The following is a 25,726-nucleotide window of genomic DNA, read 5'->3' as shown; positions in this document are numbered from 1 at the left end:
ATTCACCCCAGTCCAAAGATCTGGGCCCAAATCCATCGTTTTTTTGCACTCCACACCACCCTGGGTTAGACAATGGCGATATGCAAATCAGCTCTGACCCTGCGCCCCATGGGAACAGTCCAGTCCGAACTACAAAAGCCATGTCCTTCCCAGAACGGAATCAAGCATTCGAGGACCGGACCGGTTTCGAGGTAACACCTCTCATCAGCCCGGCTAGCTTGACTCCAGTGGTGTGGAGTGCCGGGGACCCACGTCTGAGCATCCCCGGTGCACTTATGGCGGTATTGCAAACAAAACAGGTGATGGACAGAATGTGGATCAATGTCACACATTCACCCCAGTCCAAAGATCTGGGCCCAAATCCATCGTTTTTTTGCACTCCACACCACCCTGAGTTAGACAATGGCGATATGCAAATCAGCTCTGACCCTGCGCCCCATGGGAACAGTCCAGTCCGAACTACAAAAGCCATGTCCTTCCCAGAACGGAATCAAGCATCCGAGGACCGGACCGGTTTCGAGGTAACACCTCTCATCAGCCCGGCTAGCTTGACTCCAGTGGTGTGGAGTGCCCGGGACCCACGTCTGAGCATCCCCGGTGCACTTATGGCGGTATTGCAAACAAAACAGGTGATGGACAGAATGTGGATCAATGTCACACATTCACCCCAGTCCAAAGATCTGGGCCCAAATCCATCGTTTTTTTGCACTCCACACCACCCTGGGTTAGACAATGGCAATATGCAAATCAGCTCTGACCCTGCGCCCCATGGAAACAGTCCAGTCCGAACTACAAAAGCCATGTCCTTCCCAGAACGGAATCAAGCATCCGAGGACCGGACCGGTTTCGAGGTAACACCTCTCATCAGCCCGGCTAGCTTGACTCCAGTGGTGTGGAGTGCCCGGGACCCACGTCTGAGCATCCCCGGCGCACTTATGGCGGTATTGCAAACAAAACAGGTGATGGACAGAATGTGGATCAATGTCACACATTCACCCCAGTCCAAAGATCTGGGCCCAAATCCATCGTTTTTTTGCACTCCACACCACCCTGGGTTAGACAATGGCGATATGCAAATCAGCTCTGACCCTGCGCCCCATGGGAACAGTCCAGTCCGAACTACAAAAGCCATGTCCTTCCCAGAACGGAATCAAGCATCCGAGGACCGGACCGGTTTCGAGGTAACACCTCTCATCAGCCCGGCTAGCTTGACTCCAGTGGTGTGGAGTGCCCGGGACCCATGTCTGAGCATCCCCGGCGCACTTATGGCGGTATTGCAAACAAAACAGGTGATGGACAGAATGTGGATCAATGTCACACATTCACCCCAGTCCAAAGATCTGGGCCCAAATCCATCGTTTTTTTGCACTCCACACTCCAGGCTGATGAGAGGTGTTACCTCGAAACCGGTCCGGTCCTCGGATGCTTGATTCCGGTCTGGGAAAGATATGGCTGTTGTAGTTCGGACTGGACTGTTCCCATGGGGCACAGGGTCAGAGCTGATTTGCATAAAGCCATTATCTGACCCAGGGTGGTGTGGAGTGCAAAAAACGATGGATTTAGGCCCAGATCCTTGTACTGGGGTGAATGTAAGACATTGATCTACATTCTGTCCATCAAATTGTTTTTTGTAATTTTCCCCCCGAAGGTACTGTTGCATCACAACCTTTGATCCTGGAAGCTATGGTGCAGGGCCATTAATGTTCTCTAACAAAGTGGTCCTTAGATAGGAAACTATTGGCCACTGAGGGATTCGTAGAGCATTTTAGGGGATGGACCTGACAGTTCTTCGATATGAACAGGTTTAGTGCCTCTAGAGAAAATGTCTGGGATACTTTTGCGGCTGGCTTAAATGGGGAGATTGCCTGATTTTTTGGACTACGCAGGAAGAGGCAGCAAGAGGAATTACTCCAATTAACAGATCAGGTGATGAAGTGTAAGGAGGAGCACACAGCTGCCATTGGGCAAACACAGGCAGAACTACAAACTCAGCTGCAATTGGAGGTTATAAGGATAGAGGCAAAAATCAATGGCTTTTATAGTAACTCTGTGGCGGAAGCATTTCAAACCTACACCAGGGATAATTATGAGTTCAGGGAGACATCAGGTAAACACTTAGCAAGGTGCCTAAGGCAAAAGGCAGCCTCAAACAACATCTTGAGGTTAAAAAGGAAAGACAGGACCCTGGCTACAGATCACCAAGAAATTCTTGGTGTATTTGCAGAGTTCTATAGAGATCTTTACCAGACTGAGGACGGATCTCCAGAAACCTCTGGGGTTGAAGATGATATGTATCCTCCTATCTTGCAGGAATTAGAGGCAGATATCTTGATAAATTAGGTCACCGAGCCACTCCAGGCAATGGCTACTGGGAAAGCGGAAGGCCCCTATAGAATTCCGATGGAAGTGTACAAAGCACTCGAGTCAGAGGTATCCCCCTTGCTCCTGGATTTGTTCTTGACTGTACATCAGAAGGGGCTCCCAACTCAATCCTGGCACGGTACTGACATAGTCGTATTCCTGAAGAAAGGGGGACCTGCTGAAGACCCAGCCTCATATCGACCCATCTCCCTGATTAATGCAGATGAGAAATTATACTCTAAGATCATTGCGCTCTGGCTTGGCAAAGTTATTACCCCTTTGGTGAGTCCATGGCAACATGGTTTTACACCAGGAAGGGGGACCATGGATCATGTATGTAGGTTCATTTCTCTGTTTGACATAGCAGATGTCTTGGGAGAAAATATGGCCTTGATTCTCCAAGACGCCCAAAAAGCTTTTGATAGAGTCAAGTAGGCGTACCTTTGGATAACTTAAGATCCAATGGGTTTGGACCATTCATCCTAATGGCTATAAGAGCTATGTATTCACAGCCATACTGTTAGAACCAGGGTCTCTAGTTGGCAGGGTTATGCACCCTAGTCCAAGTAGGGACCACCGCTTCCGACCTGGTAGCTTGGCGCAGAGCAGCAAAGGCGTAACCTCACAGGCAATGTGTAAAGTATTTGTGCAACACACAACAGCGATGACACAGTAAAACACTCACAAAAGGAACACCACACCAGTTTTGTATAAGAATAAGAATTTCTTTATCTAAAAGATATGCGAGAACCAAAAGCAGGTAAATCCAGCTCCAGGTAAGATCAATAATAAAAAGGATTCCAGTTTCCAAACAAGATCAATAATCAATGAGAATTAATCCAGTTCCCAGGCCTGATCAATAATAAAAAGGATTCCAGTTTCCAAGCAAGATCAATAACTAATAAGAATGAATCCAGTTCCCAGGCCTGATCAAATCACCAAAAGCTCAGGTGTGCCAAGGGCTCCTGCTGGTAATGTCTTTCTCACAGTGTCCTTGGATGGCAAAAGTTCACTTGAGGTAGGTTCTTATGGTCAAAATTCACTGGGGTAAGGTTCTTAGGCCAAAGTTCCCTTGTAGCGTAATAAGTGTGCCTCTCATAGAAATGATGCTCCCAGCGTAGGAAGTGCGGCTGCCCAGGCGCTGCTGGTAATGCTAAAAAATGCCCCAGTGTCAATTACCAAGTAATTATGCCCCCGTAGGCTGGCCAGTGAAGGACGGTTCCCAGCCAAGCACAAAGCTCACACTACAGGTACCCGGCCAACCCGCACCCTGCCCCCTCGCAGCAGCCTGGTTGCACTGAGGCGTTACCTGGGGTGGGGGTTGTGGGGGCGGGTGCAAGGCTCCTCTCCCCCTGGGGCCTCGGGCTCAGCAGGCGCTGCACGGGTGGGGGTCACGGCCACACAGCGCTCCTTTAGCACTGCACTTAACAGTGCCTCTAAGTCCGGGGCAACGACGGAGCCTCCTGCCACACAGCGCTTCGCTTCTCAGCGCTACACAGGGCGCTCCTGTCTCAGTGGCGGTGACCTCAGGGCCAGTTTCAGTCGGCTTGCGCCAGAAGCAGAGGCAATCACAGAGCCCTCGGGAGGATCACGGGGCAAGCAGTGCTGAGGGCAGGCACAGCGTTGCAGGGCAAATCTTGAGAGTGTTGTTGCTGTTCCAAAGGGCAGTCTTTAAAACGCTGTGGTCCAAGGACAGGTAGTTTCCTTTGGCTTAAAGAGGGTGCAGTCCCAAAAAGGCAATCTTTAAAAGGTTGAAGACGTGGTTCAAAGAAATGTAGTTCCTTTGGGATGTTGTGGAGACACTCTGGTGGTGATATTGCAGTCTCCCATGCAGGGCAGCTCAGCAGGTTGTGGGGCAGCAGTTCCTTGGAGCAGTCAGCCTCCTTCCCAGTGGCAATCCTCTTACGCAGCAGTCCTCACTCCAGCAGGGATTCTTCCAGGTCCAACAGTGCAACAAGAATGTGAGGCCAGGACCCTCCCTTATATATTCTACAGTCCAGGGGCTAGAAAGTGGTGGAAGTCTCTGCAAGGGTCTGGGGGCATGGGGCTTCTGGAACAGTACAGTAAGTGCTGGTAAGTTCCCTGCCCTCCCTGACCTAGCTGTCACAGTGACGAGAGACAGGCCGTTAAGGCTACAGTGGGCAGGCCATCACAGCTCATCCCAGGGAAGAAGGTGTGAATCACCACTCCCACCTCCCAACCCAGTCAGGCTATCAGTATGCAGAGGGGAGGGGGGAGTCTGCAAAGCCTAATATAAGTGTAGGCAGGAAAAGGTCCACTTTATAAAAGTGGGATCCCTAGCGTAGTAATACCCAAACCCTATATATCATTGGAAAGGGTTCCCCGCCCCGAGTCCAACAAGACCAAACATGACAGACGTATTAGGTCCCTGTCAGAAGTTATCCCATAAGGGGAGGTTCCCAATATTAGCCTATGGAGGATTAACCTTACTGTGGTAGCAGTGGCTTGTGGCAGATATGCCACCCTCACAATGTTTTAGGGGAGAGCACCCGCACCTCAGCACTGTTTAGCAGTGGTGAGGCGCCCAGAGTCCTAAGTCCAACAAAATGTAAGGTAAAAATGGGAGGCAAAAATGGCAATAAAGCAGGGGAGACCACCCTAAGGCTGACAGGTCTAACACGTGTCCCCCCAGCTGAAAGTGGGGAGAACTACCCAACCTCCAGGGAGTTCTCATCACTAAGGCGGAAAAACTGAGAGAGATCGTCAGCATTGGCGTGGTCTACTCTGGGTCTGTGTTCCACCCTGAAGTCCATCCCCTGTAGGGAAATGGACCACCTCAACAATTTGGGATTGTCGCCCCTCATTTGCATGAGCCATCTGAGGGGCCGGTGGTCAGTCTGAATCAGGAAGTGGGAGCCAAACAAATATGGCCTCAGCTTCTTTACAGCCCAGACCACCGCAAAGGCTTCTCTCTCTATCGCAATCCACTGCTGTTCTCGGGGGAGTAACCTCCGGGAGATGAAAGCCACTGATTGGTCCCGTCCCTCCTCATTGAGTTGCCGAAGTACTGCCCCTGTGCAATGCTCTGAGGCGTCCGTTTGGACAATGAACTCTTTGGAGAAGTCAGGGGCCATGAGCACAGGAGCGGTGCACATGGCCTGCTTTAGAGAGTCAAAGGCTTTTTGGCAAGCCTCTGTCCAGATCACTTTTCTAGGTTGTTTCTTAGAGGTTAGCTCAGTCAAGGGGGCCACAATAGTGCCATAACCCTTGACAAATCTGCGGTAGTATCCTGTGAGGCCCAAGAATGCCCTGACCTCAGTTTGTGTTTTGGGAGGCCCCCAGGCCAGGATGGTTTCTATCTTGGCCTGTAGGGGCTGCACCTTGCCCCCGCCTACTAAGTGTCCTAGTCAGACTACCGACCCCTGCCCTATCTGGCATTTGCTAGCTTTGATAGTCAGGCCTGCCTGCTGCAGAGCCTGAAGCACTTCCTGGAGGAGACCCAGATGGTCCTCCCAGCTGCTACTGAAGACAGCTATGTCATCCAGGTAGGCAGCAGAGAAGGCCTCTAAACCGGAGAGGACCCGGTTCACCAGCCGCTGAAAGGTGGTAGGAGCGTTTTTCAGTCCAAAGGGCATAACTCTAAACTGGTAGTGGCCCTCTGGGGTGGAAAAGGCGGACCTCTCTTTAGCTCCATCTGTTAGGGCGATCTGCCAGTACCCTGACGTGAGGTCAAAGGTACTCAGGTATCGGGCAGCCCCCAGTCAGTCAATGAGCTCATACGCCCTAGGGATGGGATGAGCATCAGTCTTGGTCACAGAGTTCAGTCCTCTGTAATCCACACAGAACCTAAGTTCTGGTGTGGTGTCCGGTGGGACAGCTTTTGGTACCAGAACCACCAGACTGGACCAAGGGCTGTTGGAGGGCTCTATCACCCCCAACTCCAGCATCTTGGTGACCTCACTCTGGATGCTGGCATTCACTTTATCTGACAACCTGTAAGACTTAAACTTGACAGGGAGGCTGTCTCCTGTGTCCACATCATGGGTGCACAGGTGGGTAATCCCAGGGATAAGGGAAAACACTGGGGCGAACCGCCCCAGGACCTGGCGACAGTCCCTCTGTTGCTCAGGAGTCAAGGATGGGGAGAGAACCACTCCCTCCACTGACCCATCCTTCTCTTTAGCAGCAAAGAGGTCTGGGAGAGGTTCACTTTCCTCTTCCTCAGCCCCATCAGTTATCATCAGTAAGGTGAGCTCAGACCTCTCATGGTGGGGTTTTAGGCGGTTGGTGTGTAGCACCCTGTGGGGCTGCCTGGGGTCTTAAGGTCCACTAGGTAAGTGGCCTTGCCCTTCTTCTCCAATATCTCATAAGGGCCTGTCCAGTGATCCTGGAGGGCACTAAGCTCTCCAGGCTCCATGACCCACACCTTCTGTCCAGGTTCTAGCTCCACAGGGTGAGAATTCTGGTCGTACCATTCCTTCATCACCACCTGGCTGGCCTCTAAGTTGTCAGAAGCTTGCTTCCACAACTTAGCCATTTGGCTGCGGAAGGCCAGCATGTAGCTCACTACATCTTGAGGAAGCCTCCTTGGAGTCTTCTCCCACCTATCCTTCACTAAACTCAGAGGTCCCCTAACAGGGTGACCGTACAAAAGCTCAAAGGGGCTGAAGCCCACTCCCTTCTGCAGTACCTCCCTGTAGGACAACAACAAACAGGGCAAGAGGATGTCCCAATTTTTTCTCAGGCCCTCAGGCAGACTCCTGATCATGCCCTTTAGGGTCTTGTTAAATCTCTCCACAAGACCATTGGTCTGTGGGTGGTAAGGGGTGGAGAACTTATAAGTAACCCCACACTCCTTCCACATGGCTTGCATGTAGGCAGACATAAAAATTGTGCCCCTGTCGGACACCACCTCTTTGGGGAAACCCACTCTGGTAAAAATCCCCAACAGGGCCCGGGCCACTGCAGGTGCAGTAATGGTTCTCAGAGGAATAGCCTCTGGGTACCGGGTGGCGTGGTCCACCAGAACCAGGATAAACCTGTGGCCAGAAGAAGTCGGTGGATCCATAAGCCCAACAATGTCGATGCCCACCCTCTCAAAGGGGGTGCTAACGACAGGTAGTGGTTCCAGGGGAGCCTTCAGCTTAGCCCCTGTTTTCCCACTGGCTTGGCAGGTCAGACAGGTCCTGCAGAATGTATCTGAGGAGATCCTCATCTGCGGCCAATAAAAATGTGGGACAAGCCTAACAAAGGTCTTGTCTTGGCCCAAGTGTCCTGCCAACGGGATCTCATGTGCCAATTCCAAAAGAAAGGCCCTGTAGCACTGGGGGACCACTAAGGCCCTTGATGACCCATGCACTGTAAAGGAGCCCATCCTCCAAGTAAATATGATACTTCGCGGCGGCATTGCCTGCTGCTTGGGCTTTGGCCTGTCGCCTCATGACCTTTAGGGTAGGACACTCCTTCTGTGCCCGGCAAAACTCCTTCCTGGTGGGCCCTCCTTCCACCTGGCACTCTGCAGGGGTAGGTAGGTCCCCCAAGGGAGCAACGTACCCCTCCATGGACTCCGGTGCAACCTCCTCAGGTGCCCCATCTATCTCACGGGGTGACTGCCCCTGGGCGGGCTTCCCATGCCCTCGGGCTCCTCCCTTCTTAGCAGCTGGCTGGGCCATTTTTTCAGGCTCCAGCCCTGGTTGACTCCCTTTCCAGGCAGCCATTGACCGTGTGGTAGCACAAATCCACTCCGGTAACCCCAGCATCCCCACATGCGCTTTAAACTCTAACTCCTTCCAGGCAGTTTGCTCTAAGTCATTCCCTAACAGACAGTCCACTGGCATGGCAGGGCTCATGGCAACTCTTAAAAGGCCTGAACCCCCCCCCCCCTCTGAAATGGTACCTGTGCTATGGGATAGTGACCCCCCTGTTGTCAGCCATCACAACTGGGTGGAACGCATCAGAAATTATTTGTTCTGGGGACACCAGCTGACTCCTTACCATAGTCATGCTGGCAGCTGTGTCCCTCAGGGCCTCCATCCCCCGACCATTGAGGGTGACCCACTGCCTATATTTGGTAGTATTTGAGGGCACATGGACCTTAGGAACCATCTCACTGTCTCCCAGAGACACTAGGACAAGCCCTGCCCCCTCACTCCCATCATCTAGGGACAGCTCCTCCCCAAGCGCTACACTAGCCACCCCAGGGTTTTTACCTCCAGTGGCCTGTGGTGCTCTCTTGCGACACTTGGGATCCCCCTTGTAGTGTCCAAGTTCACCACACTCAAGCACCGGACAATTCTGGGTTGCTGACCGTTGTCAGGATAAGTGGGTTTCTGGTGGCCAGATTGGGGCTGGGACCCAGACCCTTTCCCTTGTGAATTATTTTATGGGCCTTTGGAGAAATCCTTCTTTTTATCTCCCCCCTCTTTCTTCTGGTGGGAACCCTGACCACCCCTTTGGGAGTCCCCGCCAGAACCCTTATTGGACAACCTGGTACTGACCCAAGTGTCCGCCTCCTCCGTAAGCTTCCTAGAATTGGTCAACTTGCGGTCAACCAGGTGTTGGCGCCATCACAACTGGGTGGAACGCATCAGAAATTATTTGTTCTGGGGACACCAGCTGACTCCTTACCATAGTCATGCTGGCAGCTGTGTCCCTCGGGGCCTCCATCCCCCGACCATTGAGGGTGACCCACTGCCTATATTTGGTAGTATTTGAGGGCACATGGACCTTAGGAACCATCTCACTGTCTCCCAGAGACACTAGGACAAGCCCTGCCCCCTCACTCCCATCATCTAGGGACAGCTCCTCCCCAAGCGCTACACTAGCCACCCCAGGGTTTTTACCTCCAGTGGCCTGTGGTGCTCTCTTGCGACACTTGGGATCCCCCTTGTAGTGTCCAAGTTCACCACACTCAAGCACCGGACAATTCTGGGTTGCTGACCGTTGTCAGGATAAGTGGGTTTCTGGTGGCCAGATTGGGGCTGGGACCCAGACCCTTTCCCTTGTGAATTATTTTATGGGCCTTTGGAGAAATCCTTCTTTTTATCTCCCCCCTCTTTCTTCTGGTGGGAACCCTGACCACCCCTTTGGGAGTCCCCGCCAGAACCCTTATTGGACAACCTGGTACTGACCCAAGTGTCCGCCTCCTCCGTAAGCTTCCTAGAATTGGTCAACTTGCGGTCAACCAGGTGTTGGCGCAGCTCTGGAAAACATTTCTCTAGAAGTTGCTCTCTTAAAAACAAGTCATACAATCCTTCATAGTCATGCACATTGCTGCCCCGCGCCCAGCCCTCTAAAGCTTTACTAGCGTAGTCCAGGAAATCTACCCAGCTCTGTGTGGGAAGTTTGTGGCTATTCCTAAACCTCTGCCTATACCTCTCAGGGGTAAGACCGAACCTCTTAAGCAATGCTTCTTTCATAACAGAATAGTTGGTCTGGTGTTCCTTTTCTAGGCTAAGGAGTGTGTCCCTAACTTCCGGAGGTATGTACTTGTACAGACCACCCCCCCAGTGACTCTCTGGGACCCCATGGGCTCTTAGTGACACCTCATAGGCAGCTAACCACGTATCAATATTATCCCCTACCTTAAAACTGGCCATCACATCTTTAGGCATAAAGACCCTGGACTCACGTGAAGCTTCCGTAGGTATGCTGCCACCACTCTTGATGCTGTTCGACCCTGCTTGTAGGGCTCGAATTTCCAGTTCCTTCAGGTTGAGCTCATGGGTAAATTTCCTCTCCTCCATGGCCCACCTTTCTTTCTCACGCTCCCTTTCCAATTTGGCGAGTTCCAATTTAAACTGTCTCTCCTCTCTCCTGTCCTCCAATTCCTCTGAGGACAGGGTCCTTACTGACACACCACTGCCTGCCCTGGGAGGTACCCTTGTACCTGGCAAAAAGTTGCTTTTTTCCACCAAGGGCAGTAGGTCAAGTTCTCCCGTGGTGCCGTTCTCCGCCCCCTGACCGTTCCCTTCACCTTCTCCTTCTCGGTGGGCAGTGACCCATGCCTTCAAGGCTTTCTGAAGCTCTGTCTTCTTAGCGCCTCGCTTGAGGGGCACCCTTTTCTCCTCGCAGAATTCCTTGAGCTGTGCCGCCGTGTAAGTTTCCAGGTTGGCCAGCTCAAATTCCATCTTGCCAGGTAGGACTTAGGCAAAAGAACTTTTAAAAAGACAGCCAGTCAGGGAGAATTTAAAAAACATTCAAAATGCCAATTGGAGAGGGTAGACAAAAATTCAGTGGAGTCAGGTGTAGGGTTGTGGAGTCACTGCGTGGTGTTACACAAGCACAAGTTCTATCCCACCGCTCGATCACCAATGTTAGAACCGGGGTCTCTAGTTGGCAGGGGTATGCACCCTAGTCCAAGTAGGGGCCACCGCTTCCGACCTGGTAGCTTGGCGCAGAGCAGCAAAGGCGTAACCTCAGAGGCAATGTGTAAAATATTTGTGCAAAACACAACGGCGATGACACAGTAAAAACCCTCACAAAAGGAACACCACACCAGTTTTGTATAAGAATACGAATTTCTTTGTCTAAAAGATATTCGAGAACCAAAAGCAGGTAAATCCAGCTCCAGGCAAGATCAATAATAAAAAGGATTCCAGTTTCCAAGCAAGATCAATAATCAATAAGAATGAATCCAGTTCCCACGCCTGATCAATAATAAAAAGGATTCCAGTTTCCAAGCAAGATCAATAACCAATAAGAATGAATCCAGTTCCCAGGCCTGATCAAATCACCAAAAGCTCAGGTGTGCCAAGGGCTCCTGCTGGTAATGTCTTTCTCACAGTGTCCTTGGATGGCAAAAGTTCACTTGAGGTAGGTTCTTATGGTCAAAATTCACTGGGGGAAGGTTCTTAGGCCAAAGTTCCCTTGTAGCATATTAAGTGTGCCCCTCCTAGAAATGATGCTCCCAGCGTAGGAAGTGCGGCTGCCCAGGCGCTGCTGGTAATGCTAAAAAATGCCCCAGTGTCAATTACCAAGTAATTATGCCCCTGTAGGCCGGTCAGTGAAGGACGGTTCCCAGCCAAGCACAAAGCTCACACTCAAGGTACCCGGCCAACCCGCACCCCGCCCCCTCGCAGCAGCCTGGTTGCACTGAGGCGTTACCTGGGGTGGTGGTTGCGGGCGCGGGTGTGAGGCTCCTCTCCCCCTGGGGCCTCGTCTGAGCAGGCGCTGGACGGGTGGGGGTCATGGCCACACAGCGCTCCTTTAGCACTGTGCTTAACAGTGCCTCCAAGTCCCGGGCAACGACAGAGCCTCCTGCCACACAGCGCTTTGCTTCTCAGCGCTACACAGCGCGCTCCGGTCCCAGTGACGGTGACCTCAGGGCCAGTTTCAGTTGGCTTGTGCCAGAAGCAGAGGCAATCACAGAGCCCTCGGGAGGATCACGGGGCAAGCAGTGCGGAGGGCAGGCGCAGCGTTGCAGGGCAAATCTTGAGAGTGTTGTTGCTGTTCCAGAGGGCAGTCTTTAAAACGCTGTGGTCCAAGGACAGGTAGTTTTCCTTGGCTTAAAAAGGGTGCAGTCCCAAAAAGGCAATCTTAAAAAGGTTGAAGACTCTTTAAATGTGGTTCAAAGAAAAGTAGTTCCTTTGGGATGTTGTGGAGACACTCTGGTGGTGATGTTGCAGTCTCCCATGCAGGGCAGGATCAGCAGACAGTAGGGCAGCTCAGCAGGTTGTGGGGCAGCAGTTCCTTGGAGCAGTCAGCCTCCTTCCCAGTGGCAATCCTCTTGCGCAGCAGCCCTCACTCCAGCAGGGATTCTTCCAGGTCCAGTAGTGTAACAAGGATGTGAGGCCAGGACCCTCCCTTATATATTCTACAGTCCAGGGGCTAGAAAGTGGTGGAAGTCTCTGGAAGGGTCTGGGGCAGGGGCTTGTGGAAGAGTCCAGGGAGTGCTGGTATGTTCCCTGCCTTCCCTGACCTAGCTGTCACAGTGACGAGAGACAGGCCGTTAAGGCTACAGTGGGCAGCCCTTCACAGCTCATCCCATGGAAGAAGGTGTGAATCACCACTCCCACCTCCCAACCCAGGCAGGCTATCAGTATGCAGAGGGGAGGAGGGAGTCTGCAGAGCCTAATCTAAGTGTAGGCAGGAAAAGGTCCACTTTATAAAAGTGGGATCCCTAGCGTAGTAATGCCCAAACCTAATATATGTCATTGGAAAGGGTTCCCCGCCCCGAGTCCAACAAGGCCAAACATGACAGACTTATTAGGTCCCTGTCAGAAGTTATCCCATAAGGGGAGGTTCCCAATATTAGCCTATGGAGGATTAGCCTTACTGCGGTAGCAGTGGCTTGTGGCAGATATGCCAGCCTCACAATGTTTTATGGGAGACCACCCGCACCTCAGTACTGTTTAGCAGTGGTGAGGCGCCCAGAGATGTAAGTCCAACAAAATGTAAGGTAAAAATGGGAGGCAAAAAGGGCAAAAATGTAGGGGAGACCACCCTAAGGCTGACAGGTCTAACACATACACTAGGATTAAATTGATGAGCAAGGAGTCCGAAAGGATTGTGGTAGCTTGAGGGCCGAGATTGTGGTAGCTCGAGGGACAAGACAGGGATGCCCTTGCTCACCAATTCTCTTTGCATTATATATATATATATATATATCTGTTTATTAGGTCAATTGATCAGACCTAAAGTGGTCAGGGGGTACAACACCAAGGCTTTAGCATAGCATATGCTGATGACATAGCTATAGTTACCCCCGACTCAGTGGGAGCAGTTGCAAGGATTGAAGTCCTCACCAAGGAATTTGACAGGCTGTCGGGATATCGCTTGAACTTTGATAAGACTAAGATTGTCTGCACTAAGAGTATTATCTATCAGGAACCATGCAGGTCTGAGGTTGCTACCTATCTAGGGATGGACATTTTGGCAAATGTAGGGTCTATCTGGGCAATCAATTCAGCTCATCTTATAGAGAAGATCAGTAGAAACTCAAAAAGAATTGATAGTTGACATAAGTCTATAGTAGGAAGGTGTAACATGCTTAAAATGACTATGTTCCAAAAATATTATACCTATTCTGATGTATCCTGTTAGAGCCGGAGCCAGCTTTCTTTAAAAAAACTGGTTGGAATATTCTCCTAATTTATTTGGCATTATCAGAAGGTCAGGCGCTCACTGAAATTCCTGACCCTACCTTAAGATTGTGGGGGGCAGCTCCCAAACTACTATATTACTACTAGGCCATACTATTACAACAACTGGCCATCTTGTTCAAATGAAAAAATGGGGGCAGAAACAGGCTTGGGAGCACAGGAACATGTAGTCCTCCCCTCAATATTTGAGTTGGCAATAGTTGGAGGAGCACACTGGGTTCTACTTAGGCAATTAGAGGGCAGCTTCTACAAAAACACAATGTAAGCAGCTTGGAATGTATGGCAGAAAGCCTGCAAGCTTTTGAAATTTCCAGTATTCAGAGATACCTACGCCTCTGGTGTTCACCTGTATTTCTGGCCCCTCCCAATGACACAATCTGTTAATATTGGGAACAGGCAGGTGTTAGCAGAATAGGGGGTGTCATAGATATGAATGGAATAATCTCTTTTGAGGAGCTACAGGAGCGGTACAAAATCGATCCAAGATCGCACTTTAAGTATGTCCAAATTAGGGAAACCATCAGACCCATTGTCTTAATGATTAACTCTACAGACAGGATTCCGCTGTGAGATACCATCCTATATAAAAAAAACATGATTTAAGGATATATACTGTTTTTTTTATTAAAGCCACTCCGGATGACCTAGTTAAAACTGAAACTGCTTGGGCAGGCAAGTTAGAGAACCAGGATGTGGATCTAAGCAGGTCACTAGCACTATCCAAGAAAGTGTTTCTCTCTGCCAATTTGAAGGCCCATGACTTCAAAACAGTTTTTGATTTGTATTTTACCCCGGCAAAACTGTTTGGCTGTGGGAAAAGGGAAAACGACCAATGCACAAGATGTGGGAAGGGTCCTGCAGATCTGGCCCATATGTTTTCTGATTTCAGTAGACTAAATCCCGTGAAAAAAGAAATTGAAGGCTTTTTGCACATGGTGTTAAGACAGGATGTGTTTATCTTGCCAACTATGATGCTGCTAGGTTTCAATGAGAAGGCACAATTAGAATCGACACAGGTGTATTTTTGCTTTATGGCAACAGCAGTAGCTAGACTGCTGATTGCATCAAAATGGAAGGATGCTGACACTCCGAGGTATCAAGCTTGGTAGGCCAGATTGCTCAATATATACAACTTGGAGATGGCATTGTACAAATGAAAAGGACAGAGGGCAAGGAGAAAGGGTAGGAAAATCTGGGGCCCTTTGATTGACTAAGTCTAACGAATAAATTGTCTCTTCATCTTTGTATCTGTGTTACAGTGTAGTATGAAACCTTTAATTATTATTGTGCTGGCTCAATCGTCTGTCCCTCATTTTGGTGTTGCTCCTTTTTGTGTTTTGTTATCTTCCTTTTTTCTTTATTTTTTTCCTGCCTCGTTGATATACAGTATTTATACTCTGTAGTTATGTAGATCCATTTCTCTTTGTAACCATTGCTTTTTTTCTGGAAAATAATAGAAGAAAGGAAACAGATTGGGTTAAAATAGACAGCATAACTCAAGAACCAAAAGAATCATTACATGCATACTATGAAAGGTTGTTACAGGTGTTCAAACAGTACAGTGGATTTGACAATATCGGAGATAAAGATGTGGGACATATTCTATATCATTTTGTGTTTGAATTGAAACCTAAAATCAGTACATGATTCAGCAACATTTGATTTGCTGGCAAAGCAAAACAGTTGACAAGATTCTAAGGTATGCGAAATATTGAAGTGAAGATATTGACTCGAGACACAAAAAGTTGAAAGAGAAAATGATGTGGGCACAGGTGAAGGTAGCAGAGCAGCAAGAATTAAACAGTGGTTCTCAAACAGATTATCAGATGAAAGGTCAGAACCAGAGTAGTCAAGTATCTGGTGGTGGTAGAGGTAGAGGAAAAATTAATAATGATGATTCGAAAAAGAAATATCCTTGTCTTCCATGCGGAAAGTTTGGGCATTGGAAGAAAGAGTGTAGATCTGTTTAGAAGAATAATGGGGCAAATCAAAATTTAAATCCACAGATGCAGAATGAGGTGGTTGTGAATCAACAACAGCAACTGCAGCAGCAGGTAGTTACTCCACAGTTGAGGTGCCACAAGCTCCTATACCAAATAATGTGAATGCTCAAGTTCAGAGATACAGTGCGAATACTGGATTTCACGCAGGTGAACAAGTTGGTAAGAATCAAAGGGCCCGATGTAGGTAGCCCTTTACCGATCCGAATCGGCCGAAAATACCGATTTTCGGCCGTTTCCGATCGGTAAAGGGCTACCGAGATGTAGGGGCACATTTTTGGTAAATTTATCGAATCGGTATCATTACCGAATCGGTATATTTACCGATTCGGTAATATGTACCGAATCGGTAAAATAATTACCGATTCGGTAATATTTACTGATTCATTAAAATTACCGAAAAAGCAATGTAGGTAGAAAATTTACCTTTGGCACATGGCTTACAGAATCGGTATTTTACCATGGAATACAAATCCATGGTAAAATACCGATTCCTGTGTACATGCACATCTGTGCATGTACACATGTGCCATGTGACAGACAGACGTGCCCTTAAGGCATGTCTGTGTGCCACACTGCACACATGCCCGTTTTGGGGGTGCTAGAGGGTGTCAAAGTGACACCCCCTGCACCCTTGAGAATTCTTTAATTACCGATTCGGTAAATACCGAATCGGTAATGCCTAATCATTCCTATGGGCTTCAAAGCCCATAGGAATGAATGGGCATTACCGATTCGGTATTTACCGAATCGGTAATTAAAGAATTGTTAAGGATTCGGTAACGAATCCAGATGTTGGGACCTACATCCCATTTACCGATTTTGAAATACCGAATCGGTAAGATTCGGTATTTCTAAATCGGTAAATGGGATTTACCTACATCGGGCCCAAAATGTGCAAATGATTTCGCAATACTTGTTGCAATGCAATGAGAGTGATTCAGACTCATCTCAATGACGGTGCCTGAGGGGGGTAGAAGGAGTGCGTGCTGGGCGCAACTCTAGAGGTAGATCAGTGAGGTCCATTTGTTGATTGAAAAGTGAAAGGTAATGATATTACATTGCTAGTGGATACTGGTGCTACCCTTTCTACTGTAAGAGCAGCAGAAATTCCTAACCTACCCCTCTCGGGAGAAACTATCCAAGTTATAGGAGTGTCTAATAAGCATATTAAAACTCCAATCACAAAGCCAATAGAGGTTCATCTATTGGCAAATGGTATTGCTTTTTAAACACCAGATGAGGATGTTGCATTTAAGATGATGTTAGCGAAGCAAGGGACAAAAGTGGATGAGTTGTTTGCACTTCTCACTGAAAAAGTTTTGCCTGTTGAGCTGAAAAATTCAGTAAGGTCTGATGTATGGGACTTTACAGGAAAAGAAATTGGTTTGATGAAAGGTGTGGATCCTATTCAGGTTACAGTGAAACCAAGTGCAACATATCTGAACCCACCTCAGTACAAGATGTGTCCTGAAATAAGAGCAGGAGTTACTCCTGTAATTGACCAAGGCCCACATGCATCAAAAGAAAAACAATTGCAAATGGACAGAATCTCAGAATCTGCCCCTTTTCGACTGGTATTTTTGCATTTGGGATGCCTCATCCCAAAAATCGCAATTTAAGTAATCGCAAAATTGGGAATACTTGAATTGGGATTGCATTTAAGGAATCGCAATTTGCGATTCCTTAAATGCAATGCAATAAAGTAAAATAAATTGCGATTTCGCAATTAAGAATTGCAATTTTCCATCAAATGAAAGGTGATGGTAAATTGCGATACCTTTGAAAAATGCATCAAAGTGCATTTTTCAAAGTAATGCCAAGAGCATGTGTGTGCGCAACACGGGTGCATATTACAATTTCAGGTGTGCAACAGGGTATCCTTTTGGCACCCTTACACCCTTGAAATTGCATGCGCAATTTGCGAGTACCTAATGGGTACTAGCAAATTGCGAATGTAATTCCCATTCATTCCTATGGCCTGTAGGCCTATAGGAATGAATGGGAAGCCATTCCTTAATTGCGACTCACAAGGAACTGCAAAGGCCAACATTGCTGCATGTGGGGGATAATGATTGAGCAGGGTATTTTAAAAGAAATATTAAGCAGTCCTTGTAATTCACCTATTATTATGGGAATTAAAAAGCCAAGTGGAAAATATAGAATAGTGCAAGATTTGAGGAAAATTAATAAGATTATAGTACCCTGCTGTCCAATATTGCTAAATCCAGCAGTGATTCTTTATCAAATTCCCTGTGATGCAGAATGGTACACAGTGATTGATCTGTGTCAAGCGTTTTTCTCAATTCCTTTACATCCGGATAGCCAGTATTTATTTGCTTTCTGGTTTGGGAACAGTGTTTTGGCATGGCGCCGAGTTCCTCAAGGGTACACAGAGAGTTTTTCAATTTTCAATCAGATTCTGAAAAAATGTTTGGAGACTTTGGTCATGCCAGAAAAATCAGTATTGGTCCAGTACATTAGTGACCTACTGGTGGCATCAAAAACACAAGAGGCATGTGTAACAGATACAATTGCCTTACGGAATCATTTTGTAGAAGGTGGACATAAAGTATCACCAGTGAAATTGAAGTTTTGTAAACAGGATGTACAATATTTGGGACTAAATATATATAAGGGAGTTAGGAAAGTGAGGCCGGAAAGGATCAGTGTGATTCAGCAAATGAGTCCACCTCAGAAAGAAGTACGCATGTTCTTGGGAATGGTTGGATCCAGCAGACAGTGGATCAGTGGCTTTTCACTGATTGCAAAACCTTTACAGAGATTGACACACAAAGATGTGACTGATTCAATTGAATTGGATGATAAGAGCATGAGAGCTTTTATTGAGTTGCGAGACAGTCTTGTCGAGCACCTGCATTGGGAATGCCAGATTATGCAAAGGATTTTGCATTATACTGTTGTGAGAGACATGGGTGTGCGTTATTAGTTTTGACCCAAAGACATGGAATGACACGACGTCCAGTGGCATACTTTTCTGCTCCTTTGGATTCAGTGGCTGCAGTGTTACCAGGTTGTGTGAATAGATTGTGATAGAGCATCCAGTAAAAGTATATGTGCCACATTGAGTTGAGATCCTTTTAACAAGGACACAGACTCAGCACATGACCACCAGTCGGCTGACTAGGTATGAAAAAGTGATATTGGGTGCTGAGAATGTGCCAATGGTGAGATGCACGACGATAAATTCAGCAACTCTGTTGCCTAGTCCATTTTGTGAGGAAGTGAAAGATGAAGCAGATCATGATTGTTTGGATGTGACAGAGTTTTGCACAAAGCCAAGACCGGATATTAAGGATATCCCACTAGAGGAATCAGATAGAGTGATGTTTGTTGATGGATCATGTCTGAGAAATGAAAGAGGTGAATTGAGTTCTGCTTATGCAGTATGTACAGTGGCTGCCGTTCTAGAAGCATCCTGTTTAAAAGGGGTAAACTCTGCACAAATTGCTGAACTAATCGCTCTGAATAGAGCATGCAAACTTGGCAACAATTTGAGATTAACCACAATTTACTGACAGTCAGTATGGTTTTGGGGTAGTTCATGATTTTGGGCAGCTATGGATGCAAAGGCAATTTCTGACTTCTTCAGGTTCTCCGATCAGAAATAGCAAACATGTGCAAAGATTTATTGGATGCTTTGCAATTGCCCAAAAAGATTACAGTGGTCAAATGTTCTGCACATAAGTCAGGAAATGATTATGTAACAAATGGTAACAGATACGTTGATCAAGTAGAACGTTTCTGTGCACAAAATTGACTTCAACAGAGGGGTGGAAAAGAAAAATGCCAATTGCCATTTGATACTTTGTTCTTTAGAAACTTGGGATGAGATTAGGCAGTTGCAAGAGGCGGCAAGTGACGAGGAAAAAGAGCTTTGGATAAAATCAGGCTGTAAAAAGAGAGTAGAGGATGAAGTATGGGTGTATACAGATGAAAGACCAGTCATGCCAGACTGTCTACTTTCTCAGATGACAAGGGTATACCATGAAATTGCACATGTGGGAATAGATGCAATGGTTAGGCTCTTCAAGCAGCAATGGTATGACCCTAAATGCAGGGAGTCTATGTCAGAGGTGTGTTACCTGTCAGCAGTAAAATCCAGGCAGAAAGGCAGTAGTTAGTTGTGGGCGAATTAGAAAAAGCAGCAAGACTGTTTCCAGGGCTCTAGCTTGATTTTATCGAACTTCCCCATCTAACGGACTAAAATATGTGTTGGTTGTTGTTTGTTTTCTCGTTGGGTAGAGGCTTATCCAACAAGAAGGAATGATAGCCTTACTGTTGCAAAATTACTTTTGAGAGAATTAATACCAAGATTTGGTTTTCCAGTCACTTTAGAAACAGATAGGGGATCTCATTTTAATAATGCGATAATTTTGATGATATGTTCAGCATTACAAATTGTGCAAAAGCTGCATTGTGTCTATCGACCAGAAGCATCTGGAGTAGTCAAACAAATCAATGACACTATAAAGTCTAGACTGGGAAAAGTATGTGCATCCACAACACTGAAATGGCCTGACACTTTACCAATAGTATTGATGAGTCTTAGAAGAATTCCTGAAAAAAAGACTGGATTGAGTCCTCATGAAGTTCTAAAGGGAAGAGCAATGAGACAAGCGATTGTACCAGCAAACAAACTGATCAATATTTCTGATGATTTAGTACTGGGTCTTGTAAGACTGCTGTTGAGTAAGAAAAAGAGAAAGTTATTGAAAACAAAGAGAAAGCACAACAAAGAGAAGGGCTGAATAAAAGAACTTCTGAACCTGTAAAAGAAGGTGAAGAAGAGGTTCAAGTTAAAAGAGCGAGAAAAAGAGATAATTGGCCAAGTGGTGTGAAAAGAGTGAAATACACTCTTGAAAAGAAAAAGCAAGAACAAATAAATGAAGTATCAAGTCATACAGAACAAGAAGAATCAGATAAAGAATTAGTTCGAAAAACAAAAAGGAATAAGAATTCTTAGCAAGAGATACACAGCTCCAGATTGGACATATATAATAGCGGTACCCGCGGCGGAAATGGAAATCCTTTTCTCAGGCTACCTTCAATGAACTTCTCACAATAGGAGGTCCGATAGGAGGCGTGGACTGTGAAACTGCGTACAGTCACCTACAGACCCGCATTTTAGGAGCCCTTGATAAAATCGCTCCTATTCGTAATGGGAGTAACCCCAAAAACACGAGGAAAATTACTTCATGGTATACTCCTGAACTTCAAACGCTCAAATCTGGCTGCAAAAAGCTGGAACGTGAGTGCCGTGTTAATTTTTGCCCAATGATTAAGGTACAATATAAAAAAATGCAAAGGGAGTATTATAGAGAAGTTCGCATCTCCAAAGCCGCCCATTATAAAAATCGGATTGATGAGGCAGAGAACTCTTCTAAGGAGCTTTTTAAAATCTATAAGGAGATCTCTGTACTCTCAAATGATAATAGGTCCTCTAGCGACTCAGTGGAAACCTGCAATAGTATCGCGAAATATTTCTCTGGAAAGATCTCGGACATCTATGCAAATTTCTCTGGAAGCCTGACCGCTAGCCATGATCTCAGGGTAGACAGAGAGGTCAGTCCCACGGAGTCAGGTTTACATAGCTTTGTGGTCCCGCCACCTGATGCATTGGTAAATGTATGCAAAGGTGTTAAATCGGGCTCCCCTCGAGATCCGGCCCCTCCTAAAGTACTGAATGCTAGTTTAGAAGTACTGGAGCCCTATTTCAGACACATCATCCAACTATCGTTTTCTTCGGCCTCCCTTCCGGGAGACTGGAAGAAGGCTATAGTGCTGCCAATAAAAAAGAAACCTAATGTTAGCCAGGACCTTCTAGAGAACTTAAGACCGATTTCCCTCCTACCTTTTCTTGCTAAAGTGACTGAAAAAAAAGCCAATACACAGCTTATGGATCACTTAGAAGCTAATAAAGCATTGCACAGCTCCCAATCTGGCTTCCGGAAGAACTACTCGACCGAGACGGCCCTCTTGCGAGCGACCGAGACTCTGCGGATTGGAGCGGATGAAGGTCATACTATGGCTCTCATTATGCTTGACCTCAGCGCTGTGTTCGACACTGTGGCTCATTCCATCTTGCTACGGTGTCTGAGCAGTGCTGGGGTCACCAAGGCGGCACTGGGTTGGCTTAAAGCCTTCCTATCTGACCGCAGTTTCCAGGTTCAGAGAGGCATGTTTCTTTCAGATAGCATAGCCTTAGAACAGGGGGTGCCCCAGGGCTCTGCCCTGAGCCCCACCCTGTTCAACCTGTATATGGCCCCATTGGCAGATGTGGTCCAATCATACGGCATAGAATTAGTATCTTATGCCGATGATACTCAACTGCTCATCTCCCTATCACAGACACCCACTTTAGCAGCGGCCAATTTCAAAGCCTGCATGCAGGAGCTTGCAGGCTGGATGAACCAACACTGCCTGAAGCTCAACGGCTCAAAAACTGAGGTTCTAGTGATAGGGGGAAAGGATACCAGTTGGACTCAGGAATGGTGGCCTCCTTGCCTTGGCCCTACACCTATCCCTGGCAGGGAGGCAAAAAATCTGGGGGTCTGGGTGGATCCCAAACTCTCTTTTGAGAACCACGTTAACAAAGTTGCAGGGAAATGCTTTGGGATAATGAAGACCTTAAACCGCACGCTGGACCTTCTGCCCCGGGAGGCTAGACGCACCATGACCCAAGCATTAGTCACCTCCCGCATAGATTATGCTAACGTATTGCTACTAGGGACTACTGAGAAGAACCTAAGGCGGCTCCAGGTGTTACAAAATACGGCAGCACGACTGGTTCTCAGACTCCCCAAAAGAACGGCATCTAAACCCACTCTATCTGCCCTTCATTGGCTTCCTATAAAAAAAAGGATCCTGTTTAAAGCACTTTTAATTTGCTATAGGATAACCGTTTTGAAAGCCCCTGAATATCTGATGGACCTAGCCATCCCTTATCAGCCCAACAGAGCACTTCGCTCCATGGGCATGGGTCTTTTGAAAGAACCTCGTATAAAGAAGGCCAGAATGGGAGGACGCTCCTTCCGAGTGTTAGCAGCCAACCAATGGAACACTCTTCCTACCGCAATTAGACTGGCCAAGACTGAAACTATATTTAGGAAGCTTCTAAAAACACATTTGTTCACCCAGTAGACCGGTCATTGCCTTTCTGCCTCTCTCTCCATAGCGCGGGGACACGCCGGGATGGCGTCACCAAGCGCTTTATAAGCTCCTTTATTATTATTATTATTATTATAATACTGGAAGAAATTGAAAGCACAGATCCGACAAAGAAAGAAGTTGGTAATGGTACTGAGCAAGTTGATGACATCAAACTGAGACGGCCTTAAAAAGAACTATGAAAAATGAAGGCACAATAATTCCAGTCAAAATAAATTAAAAGTTCATAAAGATCTGAAGAAGACTTTGAGAAAACGTATTATAACTTAAAATAAAAAAAATAAAAAGAGGGGGGTAAAGAAGAAAGCCTTAAAGTGTTGGATACACTAGATGAGGGTTTTTTTAATTGTTCAGTAATTTTTGAGTTTTTATAGAGTGTTATTAGAGTCTTTTAGGTTTTCTTTTTAATTTTTATATACAAAATGCAGACGCTGTAGTGACTGGACATCCCAAATCTAATCTAAAACATAGGTGTATTAAAGCTTGCTTATGTAGTGTCTTACTACTAATGTTGATGTGGCTAATATTAACTGTTATTGTGTCTGTCCTATTGATGAATAAAACAAAAATAATACTAATATTGTAATTAGTGAAAGAGTGAATGGTGTTACAAATGAGAAACACCTGATACTAATATGGAACAGATAGATGAAAGTATTTATCATCATGATAATCAATTAATGATTTCTTGTTAAATGTCTTCACAAAACTAATTTATGAATATGTTGAGGCAATGGATGTGAGATGTTGTTATGTGTGCATGCAATTACCAAAAAACAACATTAAATGAGGGTCAGAGAGGGAATATTTAAAGACCACTGTGTCCCAATCCCCTACTTCAGCTAAACAACAAGAAGAAGGACACTAGGGTCTAGAAAGTGGTGTCGCAGAGTGGAAACTAGAACGAGACAGGTCATACAGCTCTACCTTTTGAGTTATAACCAAGGCTTGAAAATTCTCATCAGGCCACCCTTAATGGTGGAGTGTCGTCATATGAGATTAGTAAAAGGATCCAACCATCACCCTGGCCATCTGCTGATGGTACGGAGGTGGATACCAATGGTGTACTCCAGCCAAAGGTTTCTCAAAGGTGGTGCTGGTGAGGTGCAATGCAATAAAGAAGTGAATTATAAAAATTGAGCAATGGAGCAAAAATATGTTTAATAGGGGTTGTTCCAGTGTCAATGGTTAAAACAAGCACGCAGGGTAGTTATGAATTTATGGCTACCCCGTTGCGTGGTGCAGGAAGGTCAACATGTTTCTGCCATGAGGATCTACTATCCGGCTTTCGTCAGGACCTAATAGGATTGAATGCTACTGCAAAGGACCAAGTAGTGGTCCGTGATAAATAATAAATGTGTGATAATGTGATCAAAGATTCAAAAAAGTCTTACTACCAGGACCTTGGAGCCCCAATGTGTCCTTGCGAAGTAGACCACGAATTCTCACCAAGAAAAAAAGGGGAAAATTACCAAACTACTCGTCATTAAACTATAAGCCTGTCCCATCACCCAGAACACACTCTAAACACTACAAGAGTCTATTAATCCTGCTCCTGTCTAAGGCCCAAGCCTTATGTATTCTTAATGATATACATCTCTTAGCACTCCTACTACATTTACGCAGGGGCATGAGAAAAAAATAAAAAAGTTTCTTATATCATATACTCACCCAGCTTTCTGTGGGTGAAGACCTCACCTCTACCGGCATCCGCTCCGGTATGCGAGGCCCCGCTTTATGTATGCACAAACAGAAAGGGAAATTTGTAGCCACCCTACATATTGATTCTATAATGCTACTACCACATCTGTTAAATCGTGCACACAAATAAAACCTGGTTTTCTCTTAAAAAGTGACCCCTCAACTCGGCTCAAACCATTGGTGGAAACTCTTACTGGCTAAGGAGAGCATGTCTCCCCGAAATTGGAGGCTCTCTGTTGTTGTTAATTATATGTAATGCTCTCTATTTCCTCCTTAAAATCTATTTGGAGATTTATTACATATAACTTCTTGATGTTAAATTGGTATAGATGACATCACCAAATGTAGCAAATAACACGTGTTTTGTCTCAGGGCAAATCTCCCGACGACTTCCTCAAGGTAAATCCTGTGTGTGGTCCCAAATAACATGGGTCTCAATCGGACAATAAGTGTGGTCTGGAAGGGTAGATAGATTGATTTTCTTGAGAAGAAGAGTACTCCTGCCGTCATCCTCGGTTCGTAAATCGGACTACGGATTTACGTTTATCGACAGATATCGCTGGTGGGTTCTTAATGATTGATTCTGAAATGGTTGCAATTAGATCAATGGTTTTGCAAAATCGACTTGCCCTTGATATCTTATTGGCAAAAGAGGGTGGAGTCAGTGGCATGCTGAAAATTCAACACTGCTGTATTTACATCCCTGTCAAAAGTAAAAGTCTTGTGGGGTATATTAAGAATATTACAAAATTACATGAAGACTTGAACCAACTAGAGGTTGATGGTGTTTGGGAGAAACTTGGTAAGAGTTTTTCCTCTATAGGTAAATGGTTTTCAACATTTGGGAATAGCTTACTAGGAAAAATACTAATACCAGTTATTTCAATAGCTATAGTGAAATTATTAATATTATTGACATATAAATGTTGCAAGCGTAGATGTGAAAAGAAGAAGATAACAGAGTTAGATAACAAACGTAGAGCCAGAAAGAGCGCTGAGATAGAATTAGAGGACAGGAGAGGAAACTATTACGAAATGATGAAAAATTTAGACGAGAGAATGATGAAGAGAGAAAAGAGTGCAGACCTTTAGATAGATAGATAGTTATTATTATTACCATCAACTTCTCAACTTTAGGTCCATTGACCAGAGGAAAGAAGTTGATATGCAGACTCAGTTATGTATTTAGAGTTAAGATATGAGTCTGTATAATGAACAACTGATTACGAGTGTTCATTAGTCTTGAAACTCACCCAGCGTCATTCAGCAGATCTGAATCTGTATGGGCCTGTGTGGTAATGACTATTGTTATTGATTATCGATCCCTGATTAGCGCTGGATCAGCTCATGTGCAATCCCAGGCGTTACTGTGGGCAGTTCCACGTCAGAGTCCTCAGACCAGTTGGATCT

Source organism: Lissotriton vulgaris, chromosome 1_1, assembly GCF_964263255.1.
Source record: "Lissotriton vulgaris chromosome 1_1, aLisVul1.2, whole genome shotgun sequence".
NCBI lineage: Eukaryota > Metazoa > Chordata > Amphibia > Caudata > Salamandridae > Lissotriton > Lissotriton vulgaris.
This window is presented reverse-complemented; position numbering follows the sequence as displayed.